The following is a 19,797-nucleotide window of genomic DNA, read 5'->3' as shown; positions in this document are numbered from 1 at the left end:
CAGTTTGAAAGGGGATCACACACTGGCAGACCTGGAAAGATCATCAGATGCCATCTAATCCAACTTTTTACTCTCTGATGTGCAGAGAAGAAAAGTGCGTTGCTCAGGTCCTGCAGTAAGTTTAAGAGACATTCCTATATTTAACAAATAATCATTGAGTGTCTGCTATATGCTTGACCTTATTTGAGCTCCAGGACTAGAGCAATGAACAGAACAGACAAAACCCCCTGCATTCATGGAGCTCATATTCTAACTGGGGGAGACTGAGGTGATACATGCTGTAGAATTGGAGATGGTCGGTATTGGAAGGAATCTGGGATGTCATAGGGTCTAAAGGCTTATTAGATACAGAAATTTCCCAGCTTCAACATCCCTGGCATTTGATGGAAATGCCGGTGACAAACTGCTGACTGTAACTTCCAAGGTGACTCAGCAGCAAGTTTCACTGGTGGGCAGTCAGTTAAGAGGGGTTTTTTAATTAGAAAAGTCATCTACTACCTACTGATTCTAGTTATTTCCTCAGAAACGCACAGAACTATGACCCTTGCTCCCATTCATTCTTTACTCATCACAGTAGTACATAAAGCAGATCAGACCATGTCTCCCTTAAGTACAGAATACTCCATTGAGTCCCCATCTCACAGAGTAAACACTTGGGGCACTGCAGTGGCTTCATAATAAACTCCACTTGGTCAGAGGATATGTATTAAAATTTATTTCCAAATTCAATTTGCTTGTGATTTATTTAGGATTTTGTACTACCTTTATTAAGTCTAGAATTGGGGCTATGCCAATGGTATCAAATGAGTTGGCAAACTTGAAATTTTTCTGTTTTAAATCAGTGCAAATAGCGTGAAAACTATCTCTGCCTTAAGCTGGATGTAATTCACCTGTAAAAGTTTCTCACAGAGTTCTTTTTATAACATAGTTCCTTGCAAGGTTTTCAATTTTTTCAAGATTATTCAACTCTACTATTTTATTTTATTCTGTACATTCTTGATTTATATACATTTCTGTGAAACTTTAATTTTAAAATTTTTACATGCATTAGCAAATCGTACTTTTTCATTATAATTTAAAATTTTCATATTTGAGGTTATATCTTCTTTTTCATTCTGGATGTAGTGTACCCGTACCTGGTAGTCTAACAGGTACCACATGACCTGACCCTATATATTTCTCAGATCTCCTGTCAAGTGACCCATTGCTTGCTCCACTCCCATCTTCCTCTGGGTCTTTGCAGTTACTATTTTCTCTGCCTAGCATGCTATTCCCTCAATGTTTGTGTTATTGACTTGCTCCCTTTCTTTCAGAACTCTGCTGAAACATTACCTTCTCAGAAAAGGCTTTCCTGTATGCTTATATATGAAATGGCTCTGATCACTGTCTACCCACGTTATTCAGCTTTATTTTACCCATATAGAACTTACCATTATTTTATCCACATGGAACCTATCACCATCTAAAATGTTACATATTTAGTGGGTTTTTTTGGTCTATGTACTTCTACTAGCATGTAACTCTATGACGGAAGTTATACGGATATTTACCCATATCCCTGGAGCACAGAAAAATTTCTAGAACATGGTAGCCCTTCAGTAAACATCTGTTGAGTTAATAAATAAATTATAAAACTCTATGAACGTCTGACTTATTTTTCTCTGAGTTCATCTTTAACATGAACTCAGAGGAAAATAAGCATCATGTTTTGAGAAGTAAAGTTGTCATTTTAAAAATCATCTTTAATTTTTCTTTTGCTATCTACTCTTAACTCAGAAGTTATTTAGTAGAGAAATTTCAAATTTAAAATAGATTTTAAAATTACATTTCAGGGAGAGAGGGGGAAGATGGCGGAAGAGTAAGATGCGGAGATCACCTTCCTCCCCACAGATACATCAGAAATACATCTACACGTGGAACAACTCCTACAGAACACCTACTGAACACTGGCAGAAGACCTCAGACCTCCCAAAAGGTAAGAAACTCCCCGCGTACCTGGGTAGGGCAAAAGAAAAAAGAATAAACAGAGACAAAAGAATAGGGACAGGACCTGCACCAGTGGGAGGGAGCTGTGAAGGAGGAAAGGTTTCCACACACTAGAAGCCCCTTCGCGGGCGGTGACTGCGGGTGGCGGAGGCGGGGAGCTTCGGGGCCGCAGAGGAGAGTGCAGCAACAGGGGTGCAGAGGGCAAAGCGGTGAGATTTCCGCACAGAGGATCGGTGCCGACCAGAACTCACCAGCCCGAGAGGCTTGTTTGCTCACCTGCCGGGGCAGGCAGGGCTGGGAGCTGAGGCTCGGGCTTCGGTCGGAGCGCAGGGAGAGGACTGGCAGCGTGAACACAGCCTGAAGGGGTTAGTGCACCACGGCTAGCCAGGAGGGAGTTCGGGAAAAAGTCTGGACCTGCCGAAGAGGCAAAAGACTTTTTCTTCCCTGTTTGTTTCCTGGTGCGTGAGGAGAGGGGATTAAGAGCGCTGCTTAAAGGAGCTCCAGAGCCGCGGCTAACAGCGCGGACCCCAGAGACGGGTGTAGGACGCTAAGGCTGCTGCTGCCGCCGCCAAGAAGCCTGTGTCCGAGCACAGGTCACTCTCCACACCTCCCTTCTGGGGAGCCTGTGCAGCCCGCCACTGTCAGGGTCCCGGGGTCCAGGGACAACTTCCCCTGGAGAACAAACGGCGCGTCTCAGGCTGGTGCAACGTCATGCCAGCCTCTGCCGCCGCAGGCTAGCCCCGCACTCCGTACGCCTCCTTACCCCGCCTTACCCCGGCCTGAGTGAGCCGGAGCCCTCGAGTCAGCGGCTCCTTTAACCCCGTCCTGTCTGAGCGAAGAACAGACGCCCTCCGGCGACCTACACGCAGAGGCGGGGCCAAATCCAAACCTAACCCGGGAGCGTGCGAACAAAGAAGAGAAAGAGAAATCTCTCCCAGCACCCTCAGGAGCAGCGGATTAAATCCCTAAAACAAACTTGATGTACCCTGCATCTGTGGAATACCTGAATAGACAACGAATCATCCCAAATTGAGGAGGTGGACTCTGAGAGCAAGATTTATTATTTTTTCCCCTTTTCCTATTTTTGTGAGTGTGTATGTGTATGCTTCTGTGTGAGATTTTGTCTGTATAGCTTTGCTTTCACCATTTGTCCTAGGGTTCTATCTGTCCGTTGTTTTTGTTTCTTTTTTTTTTACTTAAAAATTTTTTTTTCTTAATTATTTTTTTATTTTAATAACTGTACTTTTACCTTATTTTATTTTCTTTTATCCTCCTTCTTTCTTGCTTTCTCTTTCTTTCTTTTCTTTCTTTCTCTCTCTCTCTCTCTCTCTCTCTCTCTCTCTCTCTCTCTTTCTCTCTTTCTTTCTACTTTTTCTCCCTTTTATTCTAAGCCATGTGGATGAAAGGCTCTTGGTGCTGCAGCCAGCAGTCAGTGCTGTGCCTCTGAGGTGTGAGAGCCAACTTCAGGACACTGGTCCACAAGACACCTCCCAGCTCCACGTTATATCAAACGGCGAAAATCTCCCAGAGATCTCCATCTCAACACCAACATCCAGCTTCACTCAACGACCAGCAAGCTACAGTGCTGGATACCCTATGCCAAAAACCTAGCAAGACAGGAACACAACCCCACCCATTAGCAGAGAGGCTGCCTAAAATCATAATAAGTCCACAAACATCCCAAAACACACCACCAGACGTGGAATTGCCCACCAGAAAGACAAGACCCAGCCTCATCCACCACAACACAGGCACTAGTCCCCTCCACCAGGAAGCCTACAAAACCCAATGAACCAGCCTTAGCCACTGGGGACAGACATCAACAAAAAAGGGAACTACGAATCTGCAGCCTTCAAAAAGGAGACCCCAAACACAGTAAGATAAGCAAAATGAGAAGACAGAAAAACACACACAGCAGATGAAGGAGCAAGATAAAAACCCAACAGACCTAACAAATGAAGAGGAAATAGGCAGTCTACATGAAAAAGAATTCGGAATAATAATAGTAAAGATGATCCAAAATCTTGGAAATAGAGAAAATGCAAGAAACATTTAACAAGGACCTAGAAGAACTAAAGATGAAACAAGCAACGATGAACAACACAATATATGAAATTAAAAATATTCCAGAAGGGATCAATAGCAGAATAACTGAGGCAGAAGAACGGATAAGTGACCTGGAAGATAAAATAGTAGAAATAACTACTGCAGAGCAGAATAAAGAAAAAAGAAGGAAAAGAATTGAGGACAGTCTCAGAGACCTCTGGGACAACATTAAATGCACCAACATTCGAATTATAGGGGTTCCAGAAGAAGAAGAAAAAACGAAAGGGACTGAGAAAATATTTCAAGAGATTATAGTTGAAAACTTCCCTAATATGGGAAAGGAAATAGTTAATCAAGTCCAGGAAGCACAGAGAGTCCCATACAGGATAAATCCAAGGAAAAACACACCAAGACACATATTAATCAAACTGTCAAAAATTAAATACAAAGAAAACACATTAAAAGCAGCAAGGGAAAAACAACAAATAACACACAAGGGAATCCCCATAAGGTTCACAGCTGATCTCTCAGCAGAAACTCTACAAGCCAGAAGGGGCTGGCAGGACATATTTAAAGTGATGAAGGAGAAAAACCTACAACCAAGATTACTCTACCCAGCAAGGATCTCATTCAGATTAGATGGAGAAATTAAAACCTTTACAGACAAGCAAAAGCTGAGAGAGTTTAGCACCACCAAACCAGCTTTACAACAAATGCCAAAGGAACTTCTCTAAGCAAGAAACACAACAGAAGGAAAAGACCTACAATAACAAACCCAAAATAATTAAGAAAATGGGAATAGGAACATACATATCGATAATTACCTTAAATGTAAATGGATTAAATGCTCCAACCAAAAGACATAGACTGATGAATGGATACAAAATCAAGACCCATATATATGCTGTCTACAAGAGACCCACTTCAGACCTAGAGACACATAAAGACTGAAAGTGAGGGGATGGAAAAAGATACTCCATGTAAATGGAAACCAAAAGAAAGCTGGATTAGCAATTCTCATATCAGACAAAATAGACTTTAAAATAAAGACTATTAGAAGAGACAAAGAAGAACACTACATAATGATCAAGGGATCGATCCAAGAAAAAGATGTAACAATTGTGTTTATGCATGCAACATAGGAGCACCTCAATACATAAGGCAAATACTAACAGCCATAAAAGGGGAAATCGACAGTAGCACATTCATAGTAGGGGACTTTAACACCCCACTTTCACCAATGGACACATCATCCAAAATGAAAATAAATAAGGAAACACAAGCTTTAAATGATACATTAAACAGATGGACTTAATTGATATTTATAGGACATTCCATCCAAAAACAACAGAATACACATTTTTCTCAGGTGCTCATGGAATATTCTCCAGGATAGATCATATCTTGGGTCACAAATCAAGCCTTGGTAAATTTAAAAAATTGAAATTGTATCAGGTATCTTTTCCAACCACAACGCTATGAGACTAGATATCAATTACAGGAAAAGATCCGTAAAAAACACAAACACATGGAGGCTAACAATACACTACTTAATAACGAAGTGATCACTGAAGAAATCAAAAAATACCTAGAAACAAATGACAGTGGAGACATGACGACCCAAAACCTATGGGATGCAGCAAAAGCAGTTCTAAGAGGGAAGTTTATAGCAATACAATCCTACCTTAAGAAACAGGAAACATCTCGAATAAACAACCTAATCTTGCACCTAAAGCAATTAGAGAAAGAAGAACAAAAAAACCCCAAAGTTAGCAGAAGGAAAGAAATCATAAAGATCAGATCAGAAATAAATGAAAAAGAAATGAAGGAAACGATAGCAAAGATCAATAAAACTAAAAGCTGGTTCTTTGAGAAGATAAACAAAATTGATAAACCATTAGCCAGACTCATCAAGAAAAAAAGGGAGAACACTCAAATCAATAGAATTAGAAATGAAAAAGGAGAAGTAACAACTGACACTGCAGAAATACAAAAGATCATGAGAGATTACTACAAGCAACTCTATGCCAATAAAATGGACAACCTGGAACAAATGGACAAATTCTTAGAAATGCACAACCTGCCAAGACTGAATCAGGAAGAAATAGAAAATATGAACAGACAAATCACAAGCACTGAAATTGAAACTGTGAGTAAAAATCTTCCAACAAACAAAAGCCCAGGACCAGATGGCTTCACAGGCGAATTCTATCAAACATTTAGAGAAGAGCTAACACCTATCCTTCTCAAACTCTTCCAAAATATAGCACAGGGAGGAACACTCCCAAATTCATTCTACGAAGCCACCATCACCCTGATACCAAAACCAGACAAGTATGTCACAAAGAAAGAAAACTACAGGCCAATATCACTGATGAACACAGATGCAAAAATCCTCAACAAAATACTAGCAAACAGAATCCAACAGCACATTAAAAGGATCATACACCATGATCAACTGGGGTTTATTCCAGGAATGCATGGATTCTTCAATATATGCAAATCAATCAATGTGATACACCATATTAACGAATTGAAGGAGAAAAACCATATGGTCATCTCAATAAATGCAGAGAAAGCTTTTGACAAAATTCAACACCCATTGATGATAAAAACCCTCCAGAAAGTAGGCATAGAGGAAACTTTCCTCAACATAATAAAGGCCATATATGACAAACCCACAGCCAACATCATCCTCAATGGTGAAAAACTGAAAGCATTTCCACTAAGATCAGGAACAAAACAAGGTTGCTCACTCCCACAACTATTATTGAACACAGTTTTGGAAGTGTTAGCCACAGCAATCAGAGAAGAAAAGGAAATAAAAAGAATCCAAACCGGAAAAGAAGAAGTAAAGCTATCACTGCTTGCAGATGACATGATACTATACATAGAGAATCCTAAAGATGCTACCAGAAAACTACTAGAGCTAATCAAATGAATTTGGTAAAGTAGCAGGATACAAAATTAATGCACAGAAATCCCTTGCATTTCTATACACTAATGATGAAAAATCTGAAAGTGAAATTAAGAAAACACTCCTATTTACCACTGCAACAAAAAGAATAAAATACCTAGGAATAAACCTACCTAAGGAGACAAAAGACCTGTATGCAGAAAATTATAAGACACTGATGAAAGAAATTAAAGATGATACAAATACATGGAGAGATATACCATGTTCTTGGACTGGAAGAATCAATATTGTGAAAATGACTATACTACCTAATGCAATCTACAGATTCAATGCAATCCCTATCAAATTACCAATGGCTTTTTTCACAGAACTAGAACAAAAAATTCCACAATTTGTATGGAAACACAGAAGACCCCAAATAGCCAAAGCAATCTTGAGAAAGAAAAACGGAGCTGGAGGAATCAGACTCTCAGACTTCAGACTATACTACAAAGCTACAGTAATCAAGACAGTATGGTACTAGCAGAAAAACAGAAATATAGATCAATGGAACAGGATAGAAAGCCCAGAGGTAAGCCCACGCACATATGGTCACCTTATCTTTGATGAAGGAGGCAAGAATATACAATGGAGAAAAGACAGCCTCTTCAACAAGTGGTGCTGGGAAAACTGGACAGCTACATGTAAAAGAATGAAATTAGAACACTCCCTAACACCCTAAACAAAAGTAAACTCAAAATGGATTAAAGAACTAAATGTAACGCCAGACACCATAAAACTCTTAGAGGAAAACATAGGCAGAACTCTTGCAGAACACTGCAAGATCCTTTTTAACCCACCTCCTAGAGAAATGGAAATAAAAACAAAAATAAACAAATGGGACCTAATGAAACTTCAAAGCTTTTGCACAGCAAAGGAAACTATAAACAAGACCAAAAGACAACCCTCAGAATGGGAGAAAATATTTGCAAATGAAGCAACTGACAAAGGATTAATCTCCAAAATTTACAAGCAGCTCATGCAGCTCAATAACAATAAAACAAGCAACCCAATCCAAAAATGGGCAGAAGACCTAAATAGACATTTCTCCAAAGAAGATATACAGACTGCCAACAAACACATGAAAGAATGCTCAACATCATTAATCATTAGAGAAATGCAAATCAATACTACAATGAGATATCATCTGACACCAGAATGGCCATCATCAAGAAATCTAGAAACAATAAATGCTGGAGAGGGTGTGGAGAAAAGGGAACACTCTTTCACTGCTGGTGGGAATGTGAATTGGTACAGCCACTATGGAGAACAGTATGGAGGTTCCTTAAAAAACTACAAATAGAACTACCATATGACCCAGCAATCCCACTACTGGGCATATACCCTGAGAAAACCATAATTCAAAAAGAGTCATGTACCAAAATGTTCATTGCAGCACTATTTACAATAGCCAGGAGATGGAAAGAACCTAAGTGTCCATCATCAGATGAATGTATAAAGAAGATGTGGCACATATATACAATGGAATATTACTCAGCCATTAAAAGAAACGAAATTGAGCTATCTGTAATGAGGTGGATGGACCTAGAGTCTCTCATACACAGTGAAGTAAGTCAGAAAGAGAAAGACAAATACCATATGCTGACACATATATATGGAATTTAAGAAAAAAAATGTCATGAAGAACCTAGGGGTAAGACAGGAATAAAGACACAGATCTACTAGAGAATGGACTTGAGGATATGGGGAGGGGGAAGGGTAAGCTGTGACAAAGTGAGAGAGTGCCATGGACATATATACACTACCTAGCTAGTGGGAAGTAGCCGCGTAGCACAGGGAGATCAGCTCGGTGCTTTGTGACCATGTAGAGGGGTGGGATAGGGAGGGTGGGAGAGAGGGACATGCAAGAGGGAAGAGATATGGGAACATATGTATAACTGATTCACTTTGTTATACAGCAGAAACTAACACACCATTATAAAGCAATTATACTCCAATAAAGATGTATAAAAAAAAGAATTGGGATAGCTATGTTTTAATTCTATTATTGAGTAGATAATATTTTATATTTGAGAGTAGCCCCAATCTCTCACCAGTTGTACTCAATTTTTTATTTATTTTTATTTTTTATTTTTTTTGTACTCAATTTTTTAAAAATATTTATTTATTTATTTGGCTGTGCCGGGTCTTAGTTGCAGCACACGGGATCTTTGTTGCAGCACACAGGATCTTTGTTGCGGCATGTGGATCTAGTTCCCTGACCAAGGATCGAACCCGGGCCCCCCTACATTGGGAGCGTGGAGTCTTAACCACTAGACCACCAGGGAAGTCCCTGTACTCAATCTGAGAGTGGGTAGGGAATATATAAAATATCCAACTACACGATAATTCTATATAAACTAAACTAATGACCAAAAGAATAAAACACCAAAACCAATGAGAAACGCTAACCAACTACGTGTCCTAGAGTAATTCTGTGTTAATTCAAATCAATTAATATAGATAGAGTAACCACTACATGGTGTTTACAACACACCACAGCTGTGTGCACACCAGCTGTGTGCTGAGAATAGAGAAGCAAACAAGGAAGTCACAGCCCTGCTTTTAAGCAGCTTCAGTCTGGTGTGATAAGCACCATAGAAGGGAAATGTATGGAGCTATAGGGCATATAGGGAGGTATTTAACCACCTTGGTGGTCACAGAAGCATCCTAGAGAGTGTGGCACTAACACGGAGGCTTGAAGGAAGAGCAGGAACTAGTGAAGAGAAGAAACCAAGATCTGGGTGCTAGATGTACTACATCTTTTGATCAGCTTAAACCTCAAAGAACTCTATTATCATAGTTCTGTGATTAATTCCATAATCCCTTTATCTACTCTTAATCTTTCCACTGAACAGGATTCTACGTTCTCTTCAATATCCCTTGATTCATTAATTCATTCACTCATTTGATATTCATTGAGGAGAGAGGAAGGAAAAGCATTCTGCATTTGAGAACAGCCTGTGGGAAGGCCAGGATGAAAAAGGGCACGGTGTGTGCTTAAGGAACAGAAGGAAATGCATTTTACCAAGAGAGAAAAGAGCAGGAGAAAGAAAGGCAAGAAATGAGGCTGGAGACTTGGGAAAACACCAGGTCCCATAGCTCCTTCCAAGTCACTTGAGGGTTTGGGGCATTTTTCCAAGTGCAGTGAAGAGCCATGGAAGGCTGCTAAGCCAATGTGTGACCAGACATGGGTCACCTGGCTGCAGTGGGGAGTATAGGTAGGAAGGGAGTGAAGCATTAACCTCTGTAAGGCTTAGTAAGGTTAGTTTTCTTCCTGCCCCACAAAACTGGGGTGAGAAATAAACAAGGGTACACATACAAATTCCCTGGAATGATGTTTGCCACATGATAGGCAATCAGAAATTTTAATACCTTCTTTAGTCTAACAATATTAATTGTTTTTCATCTACTCTCATTTTTCTCTTTATTCCCATAACTATATTTTGCTGTGTGTGGGGGAATTAACCATTTAAACTTTTTGCAGCAATTAAACTTGATTACTGAGCTAAACACAGTGAACAAACATGAATAGGACATGAGTGCTTCCTTAAGGCATAATCACAACGAGCCATAATACACTGTGATATGACCTACACTGATGACATGAGCCAAAGCTCACAGGGAAGAATGACATCCTTCACCACTCTGTCCTTAATGTTAGGCAATATGTGTGGCACAGAGGACTTCAACACAGATTTCTCAACCAAATGAATGCATTCTCTGGGAGCTTAGAGGATGAAGCAGGAGGCATGGGTGCACTGTAAATTCAGTCTCTTAGGAGTTAATACAAGCTTATTGAGGACTATGGCTTTCTTTCTATATATTTTATTGATTAACATTTAGAATTATTGTTAATATGCTTTGTTTTATTTTTTATGAAAGTTTTTCTGAGTGATCACATTTTCAAATCAAAGCTTTCCTATCAAGAAACACTGTGTAATAACATGAAAACATCAAATCTATACTGAGATGCTGGTTTGATAACATTAAATTCCTAATTATCTTTGTTATTTTCATCTGAGTCACAGAAAATATGAGGCAAATTTCATTCTCTATTGTTGACTTTTCTTACCACCTACCTGCATGCTGGCCACCTAACCTAACCCCTAGCTGACGTGTGTTTAGATAATCAAATTATTTTTATTCTTAGTCTGAGTAATACACCTGTGAACTTGTACGAGAACTGTGTAATGTCAGTAAAGTAAATGACTATGGGGTTATCACTAACACGGCTCCCTCTAATTAATATATGTAGTTCTCCCAGTTTCTATGCTAATGTATTTTATTTTTGAAGCAAGTTGAAAAATGAGGTGAGTAATCATAATGGTTTTGGGAACACTTAACATTATTCTGGGCAAATTAAAAGCTAAAGCTGTTTCATTCCTGTGTTTACAGTTCTTCAGAGTCTTCTGGTGGAATTGACCTTGGTCAAATTGCTTACTTTTTCTTAAAGAGTTTTAACTATATCAGAGGAAAGCCATGACTGGCTATTCTCAATGCGTTAAAGTCTGAGTCAGTGGCTCCATGAGTGACAGCTGTCGTGCACTGAGGGAGGACAAATGCGCTTTGAACACCTACACATGCCCCTCAGGGAAGAAATCATTTTAAAGAAAACTTGAAAACTAATTCTGATACTGTTAGCAAAATTCTATTGTTTTTATGCATTTGAAAGTACTTTTATTATAAAACCCAAACTCAAACTAAGAGATTTAAAAGTACAGAGAATGTGGAAGAGGAAACAAAAGTTCCTATTTCCCAATTCAGTTTCACAATCCCATACCCCAGTTGTCATTGTTAAGTTTCTTGTTAATTTCTCCTTCCAGAAATGTTTCTCCTCATACAACTATGTGAAGCATCTAGTATATATTTTAACACAAATAGGATCATCCTATACACAATTTTGTAATTTTCATTTTTCACTTAAAATTAGGTCAATACATTTAGATTTTTATCTTCTTTTTAGTGCCTGTATAGCAGGGGTCCCCAACCCCCGGGCAGTGGACCAGTACCAGTCCGCAGCCTGTTAGGAACCAGGCCACACAGCAGGAGGTGAGAAATAGTTCAAAATATTATGTTTATTTTTGGAACAAGGACACCTAAGTTTTATTGTTTTCCCTTTTCCTGTGATTCTGAAAAACTGTTTTACTGGAACCATCAGTTTGTTTCCTTTCTGGATATGTAATATTCATACTAGTCCCAACTATGACTAAAAACTCTGGTAGTTGCATGATTACCAATTTTTTTTTAATTGATGAGAAACTATTTTGTTTTTCCATTTCCCTCTATTTAGCATAATGATAAAGATAATAATCATTATTATTAAGATATTGTATCTTCACTTGACTGATAAGGAAGTCTATATGTGAAAAGGTGAAGCACCTTCCTTAAAATCATATTAGTGGCGCAGCTGGGAATGAACCTAGGTCATTGTAATAAGCCTAGGTTCTTACAGTTAATTAATTAATTCTAAAGCATTGGGTCAAAAGTTTTGTTACATCGGGCTTATTGGTAGGAAAATCTTTAGTCGTGGTTGTCTGTTGTTCTGTCTGAGAGACTGAACTAATAGAACAAAACAGGATATAAAGAGACAATGTGAGGAGAACTAAAATATTGTGTTGCTTCTCCATTCTTTTCCAGCTCAATTTCATGGTTCTATAATGTAATATGATTAAATGCCATATTAAAATAAGAAGTTAGTAGTAGATAGAAGGAACCACAGAAATCTTGCTAGTGGGTAAAAGAGACCACAGAAAAGTTCTTGCAGGAAGCTGAACTTGACCTGTGAGATGAAGAAAAGGAAAGATCTTTTATGAAGACTCTGATAGTTTAGAATTACTTAACAAGACTGTCTGTGTATCAGAATCACCTGGGGAGCTTAGTAACTACTCAATACTCAGACCCGACCCAAGGAGACTCAGATTCAGTTGGCAGAAAGTGGGGCCTGGGAATACGATGTACCACATCAGATGTAGCTGATGTAATAAGCCTTCAGACCTCTTTTGGAAAACAGGCTTAGGGCACTATTCATGTCTTGGGTTTTTTTTTTTGTTTTAACCTTTAATCTTAACCTTTTAATTTTTAAAAAAGTTTTGATGTCGTTCTCTCTTGTTATCAGGGTTTTTTCTGGCTTTTTTAAAAAAATACATAAAAGGTAATGTCTGTTCTTTAATAGAAGCCAAGATTCTGATTCATTCTTTAGCAATTATTATATTAGGTTATTGTAATATCTTTTATGCCAAATAAGATGAAACTCTATTTTTGATGTTTTTGTTGGAAATGAAAATGGATAAGCCTCCTAGAGTATACAATTTAGGGTTACTTGATATACTAATATTTACATTTTCTTTAAATATTAAAGTTCTTTGCCACTAAACTATACCAGTAGTATTTGGTTGAACCCTCCTTTTTAGTACAGAAATGACTGCCTCATGGAATCAATGTTTGGTACAGCTTTGAAAACTGGATGGATACTCCAGTGACTTACCAAAAGAATGATTTCTCCAAGGAGTGAACTGTTACTATTTGGCATTTATCAGAACTTCCTACAAGCATCTAGAAGGCTTTTAGATCTTTCTTTCTCCATTTCTCCAATCCTACAGTGCACTAAGCAGGGTTCCCCACAGCTGTATTAAGGATTTGCACATTGGGCCTCTTATATGCTTCAATCTCAATAGGAAATTCATTTGTTCATTTAACAGCCTTTTTGAACATATACTATATCCTAGGCACTAGAAATACAAAGGTTAACATGACAGACACCATACCTGCTTTAACGGTGTTTATAGTCTGATGTAAAAGAAAACAGATAATTATATAATCTGGTATAGTAATGTTTTTTTCAGGAAGCAAATGCTCACCTCCTTTCTTTTTTTTTTAACATGTATTTATTTATTTATTTGGTTGTGTTGGGTCTTAGTTGCAGCAGGCAGCCTCCTTAGTTGTGGCTTGCCGGCTTCTTAGTTGCGGCACACAGACGCCTTAGTTGCAACACATGGGTGCCTTAGTTGCGGCAGGCAGCCTCCTTAGTTGTGGCTCACCAGCTCCTTAGTTGTGGCATGTGAACTCTTAGTTGCAGCATGCATGTGGGATCTAGTTCCTGGACCAGGGATTGAACCTGGGCCCCCTGCATTGGGAGCGTGGAGTCTTAACCAGTGCACCACCAAGGGAAGTCCCTGGTAGAGTAATTTTATCAGGCAGAGTTCTACCAGAGAAAGAGCACAAATATCATATATATATATATATATATATATATATATAGAGAGAGAGAGAGAGAGAGAGAGAGAGAGAGGCGGGGAGAGAGAGAGAGAGAGAGGGAGGGGGGAGACAGAGAGAGGGAGGGGGGGAGAGAGAAAGAGAGAGAGGGAGGGAGGGAGAGAGGAAGAGAGAGAGAGAAAGGGAGAGAGATTTATTGCAAGGAATTGACTTCCATGGTTGCAGGGGCTGGCTAGGAAAGTCCAAAATCCAGTGGACAGGCCATAAGGAAGGGAAGTCTGGAAATTCTTAGCAGGAGGTGATGCTGCAGCTCACAGGTAGAATTTCTTATTTCTCAGGGAAACTTCAGTACCGCCCTCAAAGCTTTTAAACTATTTGAATCAAACCCATTCAGATTATGGAGAATAATTTCCTTTACATAAAGTCAACTGATTATAGATGTTCACATCTATAAAACATCTTCATAGCAACACCTAGATTAGTGTCTGATTGATTAATGGGATACTATAGCCTAGCCAAGGTGATACATAAAACTGATCATCACAGTAATGTTTAGAAAATGCTATCGTGGAGAAAGAATAAAATGCCAAGGACCCACAAAGTAGGGCATCTGTCCTAGTCTAAGGGGAGTCAGGTATTTCCCGAAAGAGATGACAATTAACATGAGAATGAGCAAGATAAAGAGGTGGATAGAGAATATATTCTGAAATGTGGAAACAGTGTAAGCAAAGGCCAGAAAGAGAGCACTAAAATCTCTTCTAATCAGATTTCTTTTCTGGCTTCCTTTTTCAGAACAATTACAAGGTGATGGCTGTTCAACAGAAACCAATATTTTACTCTTTTTTTTGTAACCATTATATTAATTTATTGTAATGTCTTTAGTGCTGAATCAGATAAAACTCTATTTTCATATTTTAATTAGCATTTCCAATTATCAGTGAGATGAAGCACCTTTTCATATATTTATTTGACATTCAGGTTTCCTCCTCTATAGATTACCTGTTTTTAACCTCTGCACATTAGGGGTAGTTTTCTTTTCCTTATTGATTACATATGATTTGGATATTACCAGAAATCCTTTGTCTTTACATGCATTGCAGATATATCTCCTAGAGAACATCATTCCAACCTAGGAGGTACTTTGTAGGCTACAGTTGCAGGTGAGTGCAAGGGGACCTCGTTAAATCAGAGAGTGCTGGGGTGACCTGGATGCCAGGCTCAAGTCTCACTTCTAGGACAGAGCCCCCATACTGAGCAGGAACAACAGGGGCACAGGAAAAGAAAGGGGAACTGAGACAGCCCCTCTCACAAAGCACTGTATTTTTTAACAATTCAAATAAATGACAGAAGAGGGAGCTCTAAAATCCTTAAGCCAGGAAATCTACACTGACCATCCTCCCTTCTAGCACAGGCAAACTCATCTCGTTGAAATATAATATAAGCAATAGAAAAGAAAAGTAGTTAAACCCACTCAAAATTATTATCAGAAAAAAAGGAAAATTAGGATCAGAATAACATTCTTTCAAGCAGTGAAAACAAGCCAGAACAACATGGCCACAAAATAAAGAAAAACTGTATGCTACTATTTTAAACAAACAAGCTAAAAGAAATTAAGAAAATAATAGAAGTTTAAAAGAACAACTTAAATTAGAATCAAAATAACCCAGAAATATTATCGGAGAAAAGAAAAGATTTGAAAATGGAACTTACAAAAACAAGGAATGTGTTAGAAATTAAAATATATGTATCTTTAGAAATGAAGACTAAACTAGAAGTAATACATTGGTGAATAAATGTAAAGGAGGGATATTTTTAATTACAAAGGATTTAAGGGAATGCTCTGGCACTCCAGTGGTTAAGACCCTGTGCTTTCACTGCCAAGGGGCTGGGTTCAATTCCCTGGTAGGGAACTAAGCCACATGGCACAGCCAAATAAAAAACCAAAAGAGATTTAACAGAAAGTGACACAGAACATTATTAGCAAACTGTTAGTGTGTATGTGTGTGTGTGTGTAAATCTCCAAAGAAGAAAACCAAAGCAACTGAACACACCAGAATACTAAAAAACAATCACTGAAGAAAACCATCCCAAAATAAAAGATAACTCAAAGTTACATATTGAAAAGATAAACTGTATACTCTGGAAAATCAACCCACAATGATTGCCATCAAGGCATACTGTAATAAAATAATTAGAATTCAAAAAAAGAGAAATGCATTAAAAAATAGATATTCAATAACAAAAAGTTTTAAAGTCTCTTTCAGCTAGAAAGTTTTAAATTATGCTATCAAACAACCCTTGGATTAAAGCACAAATACAGATACAATTAGAGAATTTTTTTTTAAAAGAACATTAGTGAAAACAACATTTCAGAATCCATGGGGTACAGCTATTGAAGTTACCAGAGTCAAATTATAGCATGAAGTATCTATATCAATTCAAATAAAAGTGTAAATTTAACACAACATATTAGAAGTTATGACCAATTCAACTATACAAAATGAAGCAATTAGAGGATTAAGAATTGTAAAGAAAGAGATAAACCTATCTCTATTTGCAGATAATAAAATTAAGTGTCTGGAAATACAAAAGAACAAAAGGACTATGCTTTAATAAAATAACAAATTTATTGTAAAGTCAGTGTACAAAATCAATAATCCCTATAGTAGTTTAAACAAAAGGTAGTTAAGAGATAATGGATGAGAAAAATCCATCTAAAATAGGAAGAAAAACAAAAGAAATATAGAGAAAAGAGAAACAAAGAGAGAAAGAAGAAAAAGAAAAAGAAAATACTTAGAACAAGAAATAGCCACAGCCTAATAAGTCACAACATAGGTTTGAACAAATGGAAATTTTCCTTCTTTCTTGAGTTGAAAGACTTAACATTAAATCTATGTCAGTTTTCCCTAAATTAATTTATAAATTTCCAATTAAAATATCAGCATATATTTTTTACAAGCTAGACAAGTTCATTATAAAGCTAATTTAGTAGAACCAAGAAATAACAAAAACCAGAAAAACCCTAAAAAAGAACAAAGTGGGGGCTAGCCCTATCAAATATAAAAACATATTTAAAAGCCTCTAAAATAGTAAGTATAGTATTGGTGCACAGAGAGTCAGACAGTCTAATGATACAAAATAGAAAAGACAAAAACAGACCCAATAGCATATGGTAATTTGTGTGACAAAAGCAATAATTCAAATATGTAGATAAAAGATAGGTTTTTTAAACGTGGTATTGAGATAAGTGGATAGCTTAATAGAAAAAATAAAGTTGGATCCATTTCTCACACCATAAACTCCAAATTAATCAAATGTCTAAATAGAAGTGACAACACCATAGAACTAGTAGAGGAAAGCTGAGGAGAATTCCTCTACAACTGCAAGTAGAAAAAACTTTCCTTACTATGACTAAAAATTCAGAAACAATGAGAAAAGACTGAGCTATCGAATCTCATATAAATAAAACTTTTGCATGAAGAAAAAAAAACATGAAAGCAAGGTTTAAAAAAACAGAAAACTAGGGAAAAGTTTATAACTTACATCACAGATATAGGGCTGATATCCTTAATAAAGAGTGTCTAAAAATAAAGAATTTTGATCTACCTCCTAGGGTAATGAAAATAAAAACAAAAGTAAACAAATGGGACCTAATTAAACTTAAAAGCTTTTGCACAGCAAAGGAAACCATACACAAAACAAAAAGACAGCCCTCAGAATGGGAGAATATATTTGCAAACAAAGCAACATGACAAGGGATTAATCTCCAAAATATACACACAGTTCATGCAGCTCAATATCAAAAAAAACAACCCAATCAAAAAATGGGAAGAAGATCTAAATAGACATTTCTCCAAAGAAGACATACAGATGGCCAAAAAGCACATGAAAAGATGTTCAACATCACTAATTATTAGAGAAATGCAAATCAAAACTACAATGAGGTATCACCTCACACCAGTCAGAATGGTCATCATCAAAAAACTCTACAAACAATAAATGCTGGAGAGGGTGTGGAGAAAAGGGAACACTCCTACACTGTTGGTGGGAATGTAAATTGGTACAGCCACTATGGAGAATGGTATGGAGGTTCCTTAAGAAACTAAAAATAGAACTACTATATGACCCAGCAATCCCACTCCTGGGCATATATCTGGAAAAAAACATAATTTGAAAAGACACATGCACCCCAATGTTCACTGCAGCACTATTTACAATAGCCAAGACATGGAAGCAACCTAAACATCCATCGACAGAGGAATGGATAAAGAAGATGTGGTACATATACAATGGAATATTACTCGGCCATAAAAAACAAAATAATACCATTTGCAGCAACATGGATGGACCTAGAGATTGTCATACTGAGTGAAGTAAGTCAGACACAGAAAGACAAATATCATATGATATCACTTATATGTGGAATCTAAAAAAAGGGTACAAATGAACTTATTTACAAAACAGAAGTAGAGTCACGGATGTAGAAAACAAACATAGTTATCAGGGGAGGGAGAGGGATAAATTGTGAGACTGGGATTGACACATACACACTACTATATAAAATAGATAACTAATAAGAACCTACTGTATAGCACAGGGAACTCTACTCAATACTCTGTAATGGCCTATATGGAAAAAGAATCTAAAAAAAAAAAAAAGAATGGTTATATGTATATGTATAACTGATTCACTTTGCTGTACACCTGAAACTAACACAACATTGTAAATCAACTATACTCCAATAAAAATTTTTTTCAAAAATAAATAAAAATAAAGAAGAAAACCAACAATGTTCGAGAAGAATGGGCTGAAATAGACAATTCTCAGAGAAAGAAATGCAAATGGACCTTAACAGATGAAAGGTTCCTAGCATGACTCATAACAAGGGAAAAAGTTACAAATTCAAATCTATTGAGAGAACATTATTCACCTATCAGATGAGCAAAATTTCAAAGTTTGACAGCATGCTCTGTTGTCTAGGCTGAGCAGAACAGGCACTCTCATTCACTGCTAGGAAAGATTCCTAGCCTTCGAAGAATGAACTGTAATACACACAACAAACCTGATGAGTCTAAAAAAAATTATGCTGAGTAAAAGAAACAAGACACAAAAGAGTACATCTTGTATGATTCCATTTATGTAAAATACTAAAACTGGCAAAACAAAACTATACAGAAAGAAAGTAGATCAATGATTGACAGTTCTGGGGATTAACTGCAAGAGAACACATTTAAGGCTAAGAAAGTAATCTATATCTTGATCATAGTGGTGGTTATATTTGTCAAAACTTGTCAAATTATAAAATGAATGCATTTACTTTTATATAAATTATACATCAATAAAGTTGATTTTTAAGAAAAAAACTATTAGAAGAGTTAAATAGAATAAAGAAAGGAAGGAAAGGGGAAGGGAAGGGAGGGAGGGAGGAAGAAACAAACAAACTTGGTTAATACCAAACAAAACAAGAAAAAAAGGAAAAGAAAGATCAGATGAGACAAAAGCAAAATAAAGAGAAGACAGAAGACAAACTACATCAGAAATTATACTATGTAAATGGACTAAGTATTCCAATTAAAGACAAAGGACTGTCTAAA

The sequence above is a fragment of the Hyperoodon ampullatus genome (assembly GCF_949752795.1).
Source record: "Hyperoodon ampullatus genome assembly, chromosome: 7".
NCBI classification, from domain to species: Eukaryota; Metazoa; Chordata; class Mammalia; order Artiodactyla; family Ziphiidae; genus Hyperoodon; species Hyperoodon ampullatus.
The sequence above is the reverse complement of the archived record's forward strand: the minus strand, read 5'-3'. Positions refer to the sequence as shown.